The sequence below is a fragment of the Triturus cristatus genome, chromosome 5_2, assembly GCF_964204655.1.
Source record: "Triturus cristatus chromosome 5_2, aTriCri1.1, whole genome shotgun sequence".
Taxonomy (NCBI): domain Eukaryota; kingdom Metazoa; phylum Chordata; class Amphibia; order Caudata; family Salamandridae; genus Triturus; species Triturus cristatus.
In genome coordinates this window covers 130,760,728-130,774,836 of record NC_140588.1, presented here as the reverse complement: position 1 = coordinate 130,774,836, position 14,109 = coordinate 130,760,728, and positions in this window count along the sequence as shown.

Sequence of the window (14,109 nt, the reverse complement as noted above, 5' to 3'; positions counted from 1 at the left end):
CCACAAATGGCTGCCATGCTCCAATGCAGGCACCCTTGCACCATAGTGCTGCTCCAGTGGCGCAATGGGACGGTAAATAAGCCCCTCGGTCTGTCAGGGCCCTTTTGGTGGCTACAATGCCACAATTTCATTCATGGGCTAGCTTAGTCACCTGCTGTCTCAGGCTCTCAGGTATGACGATTCCTGAGCCTCTTGTAGTGGCCAGGGCTCTCCTGGGAATCTTTTTCAGAGTTGTGTTCCCTAAGGAGGTTTTGTTAGACAGAAGTACTAACGTCATGTCTAACTACATCACTGCTATGTTGAAAGAGTGTGGTGTAAACTATACGTTGTCCACACCCTATCATCCACAGGGCAATGGGGTTGTTGAAAGGTTCAACAAGACCCTCAAAGGTATGATCATGGGACTCCTAGAAAAGCTGATGTGAAAATAGGATATTTTACTACCTTGCCTTCTCTTTCCCTACGGAAAGGTTCCTCAGAAGGGGTGGGCTACAGCCCATTTGAACTTCTGTTTGCACCTCCAGTTAGTGTTCCATTATGTATGGTCAAAGAAGGATGGGAGGAACCTCTCAAGCCTCCTAAACAGGACATAGTAGACTATGTTCTGGGCCTGCGTTCTCACATGGCTCAGCATATGAAGGTAGCCAGCAAAAACCTTGACGCCAGCCAGTAGCTTCAGAAAGCTTTACATGACCAAAAGGCTGTACTTACTGTTTACCAGCCAGGACAGAAAATGTGGGTGTTGGGGCCTGTGGCCCCATCAGCTCTCTAAGATAAGTGGAGTAGCCCCATGTTGACCTAGGTACTCCAAGAAGTCCCCACAGGGTAATTCATATGATTCACCCGAAACCTTTTGTTAACAGGGATGACATGAGCTTGCTCATGGTCACTGATGAGGGACAGGAGGAAGAGAGCGATCCTCTCCCTAATATCCTCTCTCATGACCCTGTTGATGGATCAGTTGAAGAAGTAGCCTTGGCAGACAGCCTCACTGATCAACAGCAAGCTGATTGTAGACATGTTCTTAGTTTTCTGGTCTCTTTTCTCTGACACCCAGTCAGACCACCTGGTGTACCCATGAAGTGGACACAGGTGACAGCATGCCTGTGAAGAGTAACATTTACAGACAGCCTGACCATGTCAGAGAGTGCATCAGGACAGAGGTCCAAAAGATGCCAGAGTTGGGAGTCATTGAGGCTTCAGATAGCCCTTAGGCTAGTCTTGTAGGCCTTGTACCAAAATCTCACAGCTAGGATGGTAAGAAAGAGATGAGTATGTGTGTTGACTATAGAGGCCTCAATGCAGTCACTAGGGCTAATGCCCATCCAATTCCAAGGGCAAATGAACTGATTGATACTTTGGCCCCTGCCGAATATCTCAGTACATTTGACCTGACTGCTGGTTATTTGCGAATCAGACTCAATGAGGATGCCAAACTTAAAACAGCATTTTCAACCCCCAGTGGACATTATCAATTTACTGTGATGACTTTTGGTTTAAAAAATGCACCTACCACATTTCAGAGGCTGGTGAATCAAGTCTTACCAGGCCTGGAAGCTTATAGTGCAGCATATCTAGCATTTAGCTGTCAGAAGGCATTTGATAACCTGAAGCAAGCAATGTGCTCTGCTCCAATTCTGCAAAGTCCTGACTACTCCCAAAAATTCATTGTCCATACAGATGCTTCTGAGATAGGGATAGGTGCAGTATTGTCACAGCTTAATGCAGAGGGCCAGGATCAACCAGCAGATTTTATAAGCAGAAAGTTGACCCCCAGGGAGAAGCATTGATCAGCTTCTGAGAGAGAGGCCTTTGCTGTGGTCTGGACTTTGAAGAAGTTGAGGCCATACCTGTCTGGCACTCACTTCATTGCTCAGACAGACCATATGCCCCTCTTATGGCTTGAACAGATGAAGGGTGAAAAACTCAAATTTTTAAGGTGGTCCATTTGCCTAAATGGGATGGACTTTTCAGTGGAACATAGACCTGGGACTAACCATGCCAACAAAGATGGACTTTCCAGATATTTCCACTAAAAAAATGAAACCTCAAATGGGCAAGGTTAGCCTCATCCTTACGTTTGGGGCGGGAGGGTGTCAGAAAGTAGGATATGCTTTCATGGTTACCCACACTTTTTGCCTTGGGTCAGTGTATTGACAGTAGTCTGCTAGAATCCTGCTAATCAGAAGGCCAGCAACTGTGCTCTCTGCCCTAAATTGGCTCTGGTAAGTACTTTGGTACATCCACAATTGGCTACTGGTGTACCATTATACGTCGCTAGTATATGCCACTAAGGTACAGAGGGCAGAGGTACACTAGAGGCTCCAATGGACTGCAGCATGTATTTTGCCACCCGTGGGAGTCCACTTAAACTTGACAACAGGCCTGCCTTTGCAGCCTGTGTGAGATGGTGCTTGCACCTCTCACAACAGCTGTAAGTTCCTTATATCTGAGGACACTGCACTTAAATCTATGTCATCCCTATGGTAGGCAGGGTGCTTGGTTACAAATGTGAGGGTGCCCCTGCATGAGCAGGACACCCCTACAGACCCCGGAGTTGATTCTCCAGGCTTTGTAAGAGCGATCTGCCATTTTAAGGTACACAGTGGACAGCAGTTATTATGAGATGTCTAACTAAATAATGGCTGCACTGGACCTGGTCATGTTTTGTATAAAACGTGTTGGAATCATACCCCAACACTGACTCTGGTGCTAGAAGAATGATCTCAAGTACTGGGGAGCTCCTTAGGTGAGCCCCCTGTACTCCAAGTAACAGCCTTTCAGGGTCTGGCGGCAACCTAGTGCTGCCGACCACAGACACAATTCTGCCCTCCTGCTGCTGAGCTTGAGCAAGGGAAGGTAGAACAATAGGTTTCCTGTCACAGGGAGGTGTGACCATCTCCCAGACAGGACTTATTGTATTGGGCTGGGGTGGGGGCGCTTGCCAGTGGCACCAGACTGCTTTGAAGGGCCAAATTTGTGCCTTCCTTGCATACTTCTGTTTGAGACAGTTCAGGAACCCCTGGTTTTCACTCTGGCGTGAAACTGGACAAAGAAAAGGGGAGTATCCTCCCCTCTGTTTAGACCCTCCTCTGGGAGGGACCCCCGAGGCGTTCCAACCCTTTCCCTAGGGTACTTAAGGGCTTCCCTGTGGCTAGTTCCTCAGATTCTTCGTGGAACAAGACTCACCTCTGAAACCAAGACACTCTTCTACCGTTTGGACACTTGGACTTTGTCGGACTTTGACTGGACCCAAGACTGCATTGAGGAAGGCTCCTGCTGTTCCTGGTCTCGCTGTTCTTCAAGTCTTCTGCATTGTCTGTGTCTGTGCATCACTAAAGTTCTCCAGATGTGGGCATCAAGGACATCCAAAGTAATCAACCTTGGCGTGATGGAGTCACTCCCCTGCATCTGCAGGCACCGCAACAAAGCTGACCCGTCTGCTGCTCCTGTCATCCAACAGACTTCACGTGGCCCAGCAACACAGGTTGTGGTTCTACAGCTCCCTAGAGGCCTGACCTGTCTTCTCTGCAATTCTGAGGACAGTATAGCTCATCGAAGCCTCTGGGAGCAAACTCATGTGCGCTGCGATGAGTTGCCATTGCCAGGGCTTGTTGGCTCTGCACTCCAGAGATATTTGGGCTGCAAGACGATTCACCCTCTAGCACCTCACCCCTCAAAGATCAGCATCCTCACTGCATCGTGGGCCTCCATCTTTTGTGAGCTGCCTGAGGTCCTCTTGCGACTCCTGTGTCTTCGGCATATGGGTCCTCTTGAGGGTCTTCCTTTGCTTCAGTGGGCTCCCTTGCTTGCTCAGGGCCTGCTCTGACTCTCCTGCATTTGGTGAGTCGCTTGGATCTTACTGGTCCCAATATTTGCATCTTTTTGCTTTCCATGCCATTTGCAGCTACCAAGGTTTGTTGTTACTCCCGCTAGACACCGACCACTTTAACACTGACACCCAATACGGGACAGCTCGTGCATGGCTCCTGGTCTTCCTCAGCATCTCCTGGTCCTCGCAGCTGCAGCAACACGGTCACCGCCTTCACTCTTGAACCTCCCAACATCGGTGGGGATTGTGCTTATGTGCCTCCTGGTCACTTCCGAGTGGCATAGACTCTATCCCCTCCGCTTGCAGGTTCTCTTCTTCAAGAATCCACTTTTGGATTCCACCGGACTCCTTCACATGCTTCTTCAGAGGCATCTTCTTTGAAGTCTTCCTTTGTCGTCTATGACAGGTCCCGATGTCAATTCACCCCAATGCACCAACTTCCCTGGTGCAGGTAACCTGGTTCCTGGATGACTGGATGACTCTCCAACCTCCCATCTTCCAAAGGGTTTTTTCAGGGTCCTCTGGGAAGGGTCCTTCTTCTGTAAAACTGCAACCGCGACTTCTCCATTGACTTCCATCGGGCATGCAGCTGTGTTTCTACTCTGCACACAGCCCTTTGGGTTTCCTGGGTACTTACCTTGGGTAGTTCCTTGTGTCCCCATCTCCTATGAGTTTTCTAGTCCAAGTCCCATTCTCCTTTAAGTTTGCATTCCACTTCCTTCGCATATGGTTTGGCCTTCCCCGTGACACCAGTGTATATGTGTGCTACTTACCTAAATATTTTGAAGTATTCTTGTGTGTGTTGTTGATATCTCAGGGTAGGAGATATACCAATGTGTTAGTGATTGTGTTGTATAATAAATAGCCTTATTTTTATAAACACTGTGTGGTTCTTTTTCATTTAATCTACACTATTGATTAAATGTGGTAAAACAAGCTACTTTACACTCCTTCAAGATAAGCCTGAAGGCTTCTCTCCACAGCTACCACTTTGAGAGCTTTATATGGTTATCAGAGACCACTAAATTCACCATACGGGTTGCCTGTATTAGTGCAAGGTGCATCACTCCTGAGAGGGTGCACCATATCCTAAGCCAGCCTCCCACAACCGCCAACACCAGTTTTCTAATATACTTCTCCCAACAGGACATGAGTACATTAGAGCATATTACAATATTTAACAAAGTAGAGTTTGCGCCGAAGTTGTGCCAAAAAGTGATGCAACCCCGGTGCAAGATCTAGGTCTCCACTTATACATTTATTTATTAAAACTCTGCCAGAAGATATTGGCAACAAGGAGAAACATGGCTGTATATCTGTTCTGCTTAATTGCTTAGAAAGTCTGCATTTTAAAATATCTTATGGGTTAAGGCACCTGGTGCAGTAATCTTTATGTACCCAGTAAATCTCAGGAAATAATGATAATAATGGTAAGATAACTCTGGAGGTGAATGTTCTTGCTGGAGAGACAGTTGTTTTGTCTAGACCCAGTTTTAAATCAATGTAGCATAGAGGGTTAATATGTCTCACGCAAAGCGCATCATTTTATATACAGATGACAGATTTTTCTTTTATGGGTTATTGTTTTTAACACAGAGATCCTTTATTTACTTGCAGTTCATAAATTGTAATTCTTATACTATAGCACAGCATATTATAAAGGAAAGGACACGTGACTCCTACACCTTGTAACCCTCACTATCTTATGTAACACATCCTGTAAATTGATTTACACACATAAGGTTTATTGTGAAACGTATAATGTGAATGTGTGATTTAAAGCGCTCCAACACCTTGGATTGGGTTGGGTAGTGCTACAAAAGAAATGTGAGAAAATAGTGGTATTTAAATAGTTACTCTTGTAAATATTAGGACAGACCAACACATCTGACACAGCATAATGCAAGATAGCTTAGACTTGTTTGATGCTAATTGTTCTCATGTTCCAGGGAAAGGTTCAACTGCTCAAAATAAACATTCCAACTAAACGTTAGGCTTTGAGTGGCTGAATTGCGCAGTGTGAAACAGTCAAATGAGGTAGGGTCCGGGCTGAGGAGGGGCAGTATGCAGTCAGCCAGGGCCGGCCGACTGCACCGGGCATCAAGTTCAGGGGGTGTCATTTGCCTCTGACCAAAATGCATGCTGTCCTCTTCCATTTCCACAACTTCTTGAAAATAGAAGATGGACAAATGCGCTCACGTGGCTGCGGATGGATGTACTCGGACAATAAGTATGACCCTCTGAGGATGCCTTCTCTGCCGCTGCACATGCAGCAATGGCTGCTGCTGGTCCCCGAGTCCACCACTGTACCAGTTCTTGTGCTGTGCAACAACAGCTAGTCTAACCAGCTGTGCACACTCGGGCTTCTGACAACAAGCATGAGGGCCCTCGCAGGGGCAACCCTCATATACAGGAGAGGAACAGCACTGGCCTTCACCAGAGCATCCATCACAGGAAATTGCCTTACTTTACAGTGGTGAACAGTCTGCCTGTGCCTATTTACACTGCTCTCCTGCTACCAGAGGCCTATTAGTGTGTCATGGACCCCAGTGCAAGAAAGAAAATGGGCCCTTCAGGCCAGTGGGTCCCAGCGACCCTGTGTGTTGTGTACAGTATGCCCTCATCTCTCTTTACGCTAGTCTTCTGGTGTACAGCCTACTTGTGTGTCTAAACTGCTATCCCTTATATGCAGTCTATTTTTTGACCCTCTTTACACTGCTGTGGCTTGTCTTCATATAGACTGCTGCTCTGTTGTGTACAGTCTGCCCCGTACTAGTTTTCCGCTTCTGTCATGGTGTGTACAGTCTGGTATGGACTTTTTTTTGCGCCACTTTCCATGCATATACAGTCTGCCATCCGACGAATTCAAGTGGCTAGGATACGAGATGTGGCCTAACACATGGAGTTTCTGACTTTGCACCTGGGCACTCAGGTTAAAGTCCTGGTGTTGGCTCACTATGCTGTGACTCTGGGCAAAGCATTTCATTTACCCATACCTGGAAAAAACATGAATCTGAAGTGTACTTTAATCTAGTGTTCACATGAAGCACTGTGATCCCCTTCGGCCAAGTTTGCGCAATATGAAAACTACAAAAGTGGATAAAATGGTGGGTCGACACCTTGGGACATGCCTGAGTGCCTAGACTTCCCCTCGCAAGCCAGGACCTCTGTCTTACAATCTAGGCTTTCTAGCCACCAGTACCAGGCCTGCCACCCAGGCGTCATCTAAGCAGGCAGACTGTTAGGCTATAAGGCAAAATGTTACTGCTAAGTAATCGTAGCAACTGAACATATTGTCCCACTCAAGAAGCCACTCTCCATTCAGTTCACCTTTGGACATCTGTGCTCCTTTTCTTCATGAAGGTCTGATACACAAGGGACTAACCTGCTAATACTTTGACTTTATGTCTTATAGAGCATTAGATGTAATTTGTTTTGCATTTCATTCTAGAAGTCTCATTGGTTTAAGCACTGTGCACTAGCTGTGCTTCACGTAGCCTTGCACCTGTCACTATGTGTGCCGCACAATGCCTTGCAGCAGTGTACGCCTATTGCATTCTGGGCATCTCTTTCTATTCCTTTACTTTGTGTGCCTCTAGTCCAAATACCTTTCTTGTTTTCAGGAGTGCAGTAAATAGCACATTTTACATCTCATGTGCTCAGACCGCCATACATCTGAGTCCCTTAACAAGCATTACACCAGCATTGTGTTCCTGCATAAACTCAAAATAAAAAAGTTTGTTGGGGCGCCCACCGAGATGGTTGCACTGGGCACCACCAACTCTAAAGCCGGCCCTGCAGTCAGCAATCAACAAACTACCTCTGTTCCTTTGTGCTGGAAGTGCAGACTGCAGGCAGTGGTGGCAGCGAGGGCGAGGTGTGAAAACATTCCTGTAGCTTTTGCAGCACAGCAAAAGGGAAGGTCACAGGTCAAGTACAGGGCCATTAACACGTCAAAGCACTCGCGCTTTGACATAACAATGGCCCTGCCACAGACAGAAGAGAGAGGGGAAATTATTTCGTCCCCTCGTCCCCCACCCTTGTCCTCCGCGTCCCCCCACTACAAAATCTGGGGGGGATATGTCCCCCCGTGTCCCCCACACTTCCTACGCCCATGAACAGAGTTTCTGGTTCTTTCTCAACGGCTTCATGTATGTGAAACTGCAACTCTGCGGTGCCATTGGGCAACAGGGCAAATGACCTCATTATTATGAAGGTGCACTTTCATCTTCTTGAGTCTTCCTAAGTCATGAAACAACCACAGAAACTGACTTACAAGTTCAGACTGAGCACGGATGTTGCTGTTGAGAGACATCAGTCCCATGTTAGCAGCAGTGGCAAAGCTAAGCAGGCATGCACTAGATGAAGTTCCCTAAAGAACATCAGTTGGCACTTCCACTGATGTTGTTTTATGTTTCAAGGTTCCTTTAAATGACTCTTGACTCTGTAACGGTTTGGAAGCAGTCCACGTGTATACCTTTATGTTTGATGGAGTAAGGCATGGCACAGGGGATAGGCTATTGAACCTTTCTACTGTCATGATGTTAATTGACGCACCACCGTCTATAATGAAGGTTATGGGGCGACCGTTAATCTTTATTGTAATTTTAGGACAGTGCCCAAATTATTTTGTCATTTTGTTTGGTGATTCTTCTCTGACCTTTGATCTTCTTAGCAAGTCTCTAATCCTACTTGTGCATGTTGTTTCTCAGTCAACATTTCAGCACAAAATCAGTTTTCTTCACCTGCTCTGGATAATGCAGTTAAAGAGCCTTTATATGACAGACTTGACAATGAACAAACATGCCTGCTTGCCGCAACTGGTGTTGCCTTCTAGCTTTGTGGGCTTGGCAAGAAGGCTTCTGGAACCTTCTGGTGTCCATTTTCTCTTCTCACTGTGAAGCACATGGATTCTCTTTCACTTTGAAGACCTCTGAAAACCGTTATGACGTGGTTTTCTTTCCTACAGCCTTTGCATATCTGACTGAAGCTGGAAATGTACCTCCATGGGGAAATGAAAACCCTTCATCGACTGCACAACCTTCTCATCTTTAAAGACGTCGACCTGTGTGCATCTGTTTTGTACTTCTGCTTGCTTTTCATGATCAACACGCTGTTCTTGCTTCAATATCAGCAGCTTGCCGCTCTGCTCATTCTTCTGCCCTTGCAGCCATTAACATTTTCTCTAAATTGAGTGGCTCTATCAACATGTGTCTCCTGAAGGAATCTGATAGACAACCATCAATGACTCTGAGAGGCATGGCTTCTTCATTGCTAAAGTCAAACACTGCAGTGTTTGATAAGTGCACCAAGTCTCTCAACAAACTCATCCATCGTTTCACCAGTCTGTTGTTGTGCTTGATTGAAGATGTACCTTTCATAGGCAACATTCGGCATCGGATTGAACTTGACTTCCACTGCCTCTTTTATTTTATGGTACGACTTCGTATCAGCTTGTGAGACTTTCTTTATCACTTCTTTCACTCCATTGCCAGCAAGGTTTATTAAATATTTAATGATTTTCTCATCACCTTTTTCTTCCAGTGTATTTATGAAGTTCAACATTTCAATAGGTTTTATTTGATGATTAGTCATAAAACACATAAAAAAAACAGACAAGTACATCAATAGAAAGGCTGAATGATAAAAAAGCAATTACAAATGAGTATATGAGCTGATGCATCGCAGCATACAGGAGTGAAATTCATGAAACATAAGAACATAATTGTCCCCCCGCCCAAAAAAAGGTTTAAATACATAAATGGACATATTTTAAATACAATCCCCAAAGTAATACTAAATATCACAAACTTGGATAAAATCACAACTTTGTGGGGGTTAAAAGATCATTCATTCCTGTACATGAATACTAAATTAGACAAAGACCAGTCATGCTTAAAAACCTGCTAATTGCATATTGCTTTAGAAATTTTGGATCTGATCTAAGGATTCTAAGTGCAGAACAACTGCTGCGGGTCCCCAATAGTCTGCAAAATGGTTTAATCCATTCCTGTTGGGGAGGATGCAGGATAACCTGAGCAGACAAAGAAGACATGACCAATTGTTTCTGTCAATACCTTGCAGTCTGGACACAATAAATCATCATTATTTGGGGCCCATTTATTTGTGAATGATTTCACGGGGAGGGTGTCAACCCTAAACTGGATATAAAGTTTCCTGTCCAGAGGGACAGTGATGGCATCCCAGTAGGGCTCCCAATAACACTTGATTTAAAGTCTAAGGGGCATATTATCAAGAACGGCGTTAAAATTATCGCCGCTTTAGCAGCAGGAAAGTGCCGCTAAAGCGGCAATAATGGGCTTGATAATATGCCCTTGAGAATTCCAATAGAAACCCATGTTCTGGTGTGAACCTGGGCTTCTATTAGCCCGAAATGCATTGGGGATATATAATCTGGACGGCATCATCGATTTAATACATTGGAATATTTGAAGATATGGAGAATCTTTTTGCAAATTGAATAAACCTCGATGATAATATGTTGAATAAACTTTAATTTGGATCTTGATGGATTACACGAGTGAAACTTTGAACATTGAACTAGACCACTGAGTCTCATTTACGCTGTGCACTAAGGAGTCCGCCCCCAAGTTGGGGACGCATTGTAATAGTCCTTCTATTGGAATTCTCAAGGGCATTTTATCAAGCCCATTATCGTTGCTTTAGCTGCAGTTTCTGGCCGCTAAAACGGTGACAATTTTAACGCCGTTCTTGATAATATGCCCCTAAGAATTTCCCTGTTAGGGTTGAATTCACCACCCTTTGAGGATCAGCATTTCTGACCCACAGCCAGTAATGTTCTTTTAACTTTGCTGTAGACAGAGATGTGGCAGATGAAGGGTTGTCTTACAAGGAGTGAAGGTCAATATTGATTAATAGTTTTTTGATTTGTTGCAACCATTCAATTGTTTTTGATCTATCAGTCTTAATTACATCCTCCAGAGCCAATCTATAGCAGACCAATTCTGTGTTAGACCATAAGCTTCTCCAAAATAAAAGAGGACCGAGTCTAGCTTGATCGGCTACTGGCCTTCTCCTCATATCAACAACTAATGGTACTGTTGGGTCCTAGCAGGAAAATGTGCTAGAGTTCTCAAGAAGATATGTTGGCAAAACCCCAAAACACAGAACATACAATGCAGAGCTAACTTCTTAGGCATCATAGATTTGGAGAGCAAGGGCAATGGGTTTGGAGTGAGCTGAGTCATGCTCCTTAATTATGGCACCAGCAATCTGCCTATGTTTGAGGGAGGAAAGGTCCACCTGAGACCTCCAAGCTAAATTTGAGGAGAATATAACACCCAAATAAGTAAAGGCATCCACCTTTTCAAGTGGTTCAACTCCCAACTCAAGCCTTCTCTTGAAAGTCTTGTGTTTATTGAACGTTATAAACTTATTTTTTATGGAGTTAATCACAAGTCCGCTGGAGTTACAAAATCCTTCAAAGTGAGAAAGCGATCACTGCAATTCACTGGGAATCTTGGATATTAGTAAGGTATTGACCGCGAACAATAAAATAGAGATTTTGATACATGCCTGCATAGGGGCATCTATGGAGACGCCAGCAAGAGAGCAGAGTTGTGTCAATGAAAAACAGAGAGAATAAAGTGGAAGCCAATACGCTGCCTTGGCGAACTCCCAGGCAAATGAGATATCATGGCTAGAAGATCAGTGCAGATACCCATATCTGTGAGTACCTGCCCTAATTTCCTGCATGGGCAAGGTCGAAAGCTGATTTAAGATTGACAAAGGCAACGTACATGCTGCATCTACCGATCACCACAGTCTTCCAATACATTACAAAGAAACATAAAACTGGTCCATGGTGCCTACCTTCCTAGGCAAACCCACTTGGCAAGGTGATAGAACATCATGGTCATCAATCCAATACTGTTCAAGAGTAGGTGAGAAAATGTTTTTTAATGCCATCAATTCAACTGATTGGCCTGTAGTCAGATGGCGGCGATTTGTCTCCTTTCACATATATGGGGATTACTTCAGCTCCCTTTCAGGTATAGGAGCCCCACCCCTGCAATGGCATTAGCTAACAAAAGAATGTACCTTGACCAGTTTTCACTACCATGTAAGAAGAGACCAGCCAGAATACCATCTGGTCCTGAGGCCCTGCCTCTAGTTACTGCATCTAGGGCAAGAGTGACATCGGCAAGCCAAAAGGAGAGCTCAGGCAGCGGGTGAGTCAACTAGATGAAGGGTACTCTCCGTGATTATACAGCTGAAAATTGCTCAACCCATAAAGAAGGGGCTATATGGTTATGTGGAGTGGACGCTAGACTATCCCTTCCCCACTTAACTTGCACCCAAAACTTAAAGGAATCTTTGGTTGAGCAAGCAAATTGCAATTCTCGCCACCTACTTTCATCCCATTTCTCTTGACACAAAGCAGGGCTAGTTCGTAGGATTTCCTACCTGAACATATTTGCAGAGTGTAGTTCATTTTTAATGCTTCTCCCAGCTCTCTCCGAGAGCATCTTCATTCCTGATTAAACCAGGATTGAACTCTTTGTGGGCATTTCCAGGGGTTGGTGATTGAGATGATAAAATGAGATAGAATGTCTTTAAAAAAGCTGTTGTGGATCTTGACAATAGCATCATCCCCCTTACACTACTAATACTCTTGGTCATCTCCATTAAACATACTTGTAGGTCAGCACTAATTGCGGACAGATTGTCTGGGGATTTTAAGAGCTGACACCATTTTCTATGACGCAAGCCGTTAGAGCAGTGGAGATCCCTGGTAGTGACAGGAATAGGTTAGGAGTTGCCCAGCTTGGAACAAAACGTTGACATAGTGAGACACAACGGATTGTGGTCCTAACAATCATATCCCTAAAGTATGGCCACAATTGAAGATCTACTAGATTATAGTCAATGTAGTTGGAATGAGAAAGATTGTTTTATGTGCTGACCCCTCTCCCAAGCCACTTGGATCTTCCATTGACAGATCTCACTCCAAATTCTAGTGAAAGTGTCTTTATTTGTAAAGCAGCCTTGATTCATTTATGGAACAGAGGTAAGTCAAGCTGAGGAGCCCATCTCTGAAGTCATCGAATGTCTTGATCGACACAGACCACCTGGACGAATGTTGGCGGTGCTGGTTTCAGGAAAGTAGCCCCAGTATATTTTGCGCTCTCTTTTGCTGCTATCGAGAGTATATGCTGTTCAGGCAGGAACTGTTGCACAGGATGCCTGAAAACACGGGATGCCTTGGAAACAAATGGTATTCATTTGTTCGGAGATCCCATTTTGGGTGTGAGAAGTGTCTCCCTTGTACAATACCAGGTGCGTTTCAGGGCACGTGAGACGAGCCAACGTGGGTATCCCCGAGATGTCAGCTTGTCAGCCAGAATGGCCAGAATAGTCCTTCTTCCATTTACGATGGAACCAGACCCTTGAACAAATGAGGACCATTTGTTTCCCCTTTTTGCCCTTCAAGCAACAAATTATGCAAGGTTATATATGGAAACTAGGAATTTCTACGCGCCCAGACTCTTTTCATGGTGCCTCCTATATTTTCTTACAAAATAAGCCATTATCTTGGGGATCACTTGGTACACGCTATAACTTGGATACCTAAGACCAGTACCAATCAATCGATCACAACATCATGGGGTCTACTACCGGTGGTGGGACATAATAAATGCCAAAACTGCACCATATGCCCTCTAACTTTCATTAAAAAAAATTTAAAGTAGGCACACAAATATATCCATTGAAACAACAAAGCAACTGCTGAACATCCAATGTCATATATGCCATACACTGCCCATGTGACCTCATCTACATTAGTAAAATGACACAAATGATAAAAACAAGGATTAACCAACACAAGAGTTGCATTAGGTGCAAAGTGGAAGATGCCTCTTTGGTCCATGAAAAAACCAATTTCACTTGACAGATGATTGATCAACCGACTGTCCAGTCATGGGATGGGGACCTCTCACCACTTTTACAGCATTGTGAATGCCTCTGGCTCACATGCTGCAATTCTGTTAACCACTGCCTTAACACACTTGAAGAATGGAATAACATGGCCACTCCCTAATCTTTCCTTTCAAACATGTCTAGTCTTTCCCATTGACACCACTCTCTAAACACAAGTGAGTGTCTACAACTTGTTTAAAGTATATTTGAAAAATGTATCATGTGTATATATTTGTATAATTTCTTGTTTAATTTATGCCAGTCCCACTTTATGCCAACATGGTGACATGTATAAAGGATATCCACCACAATAT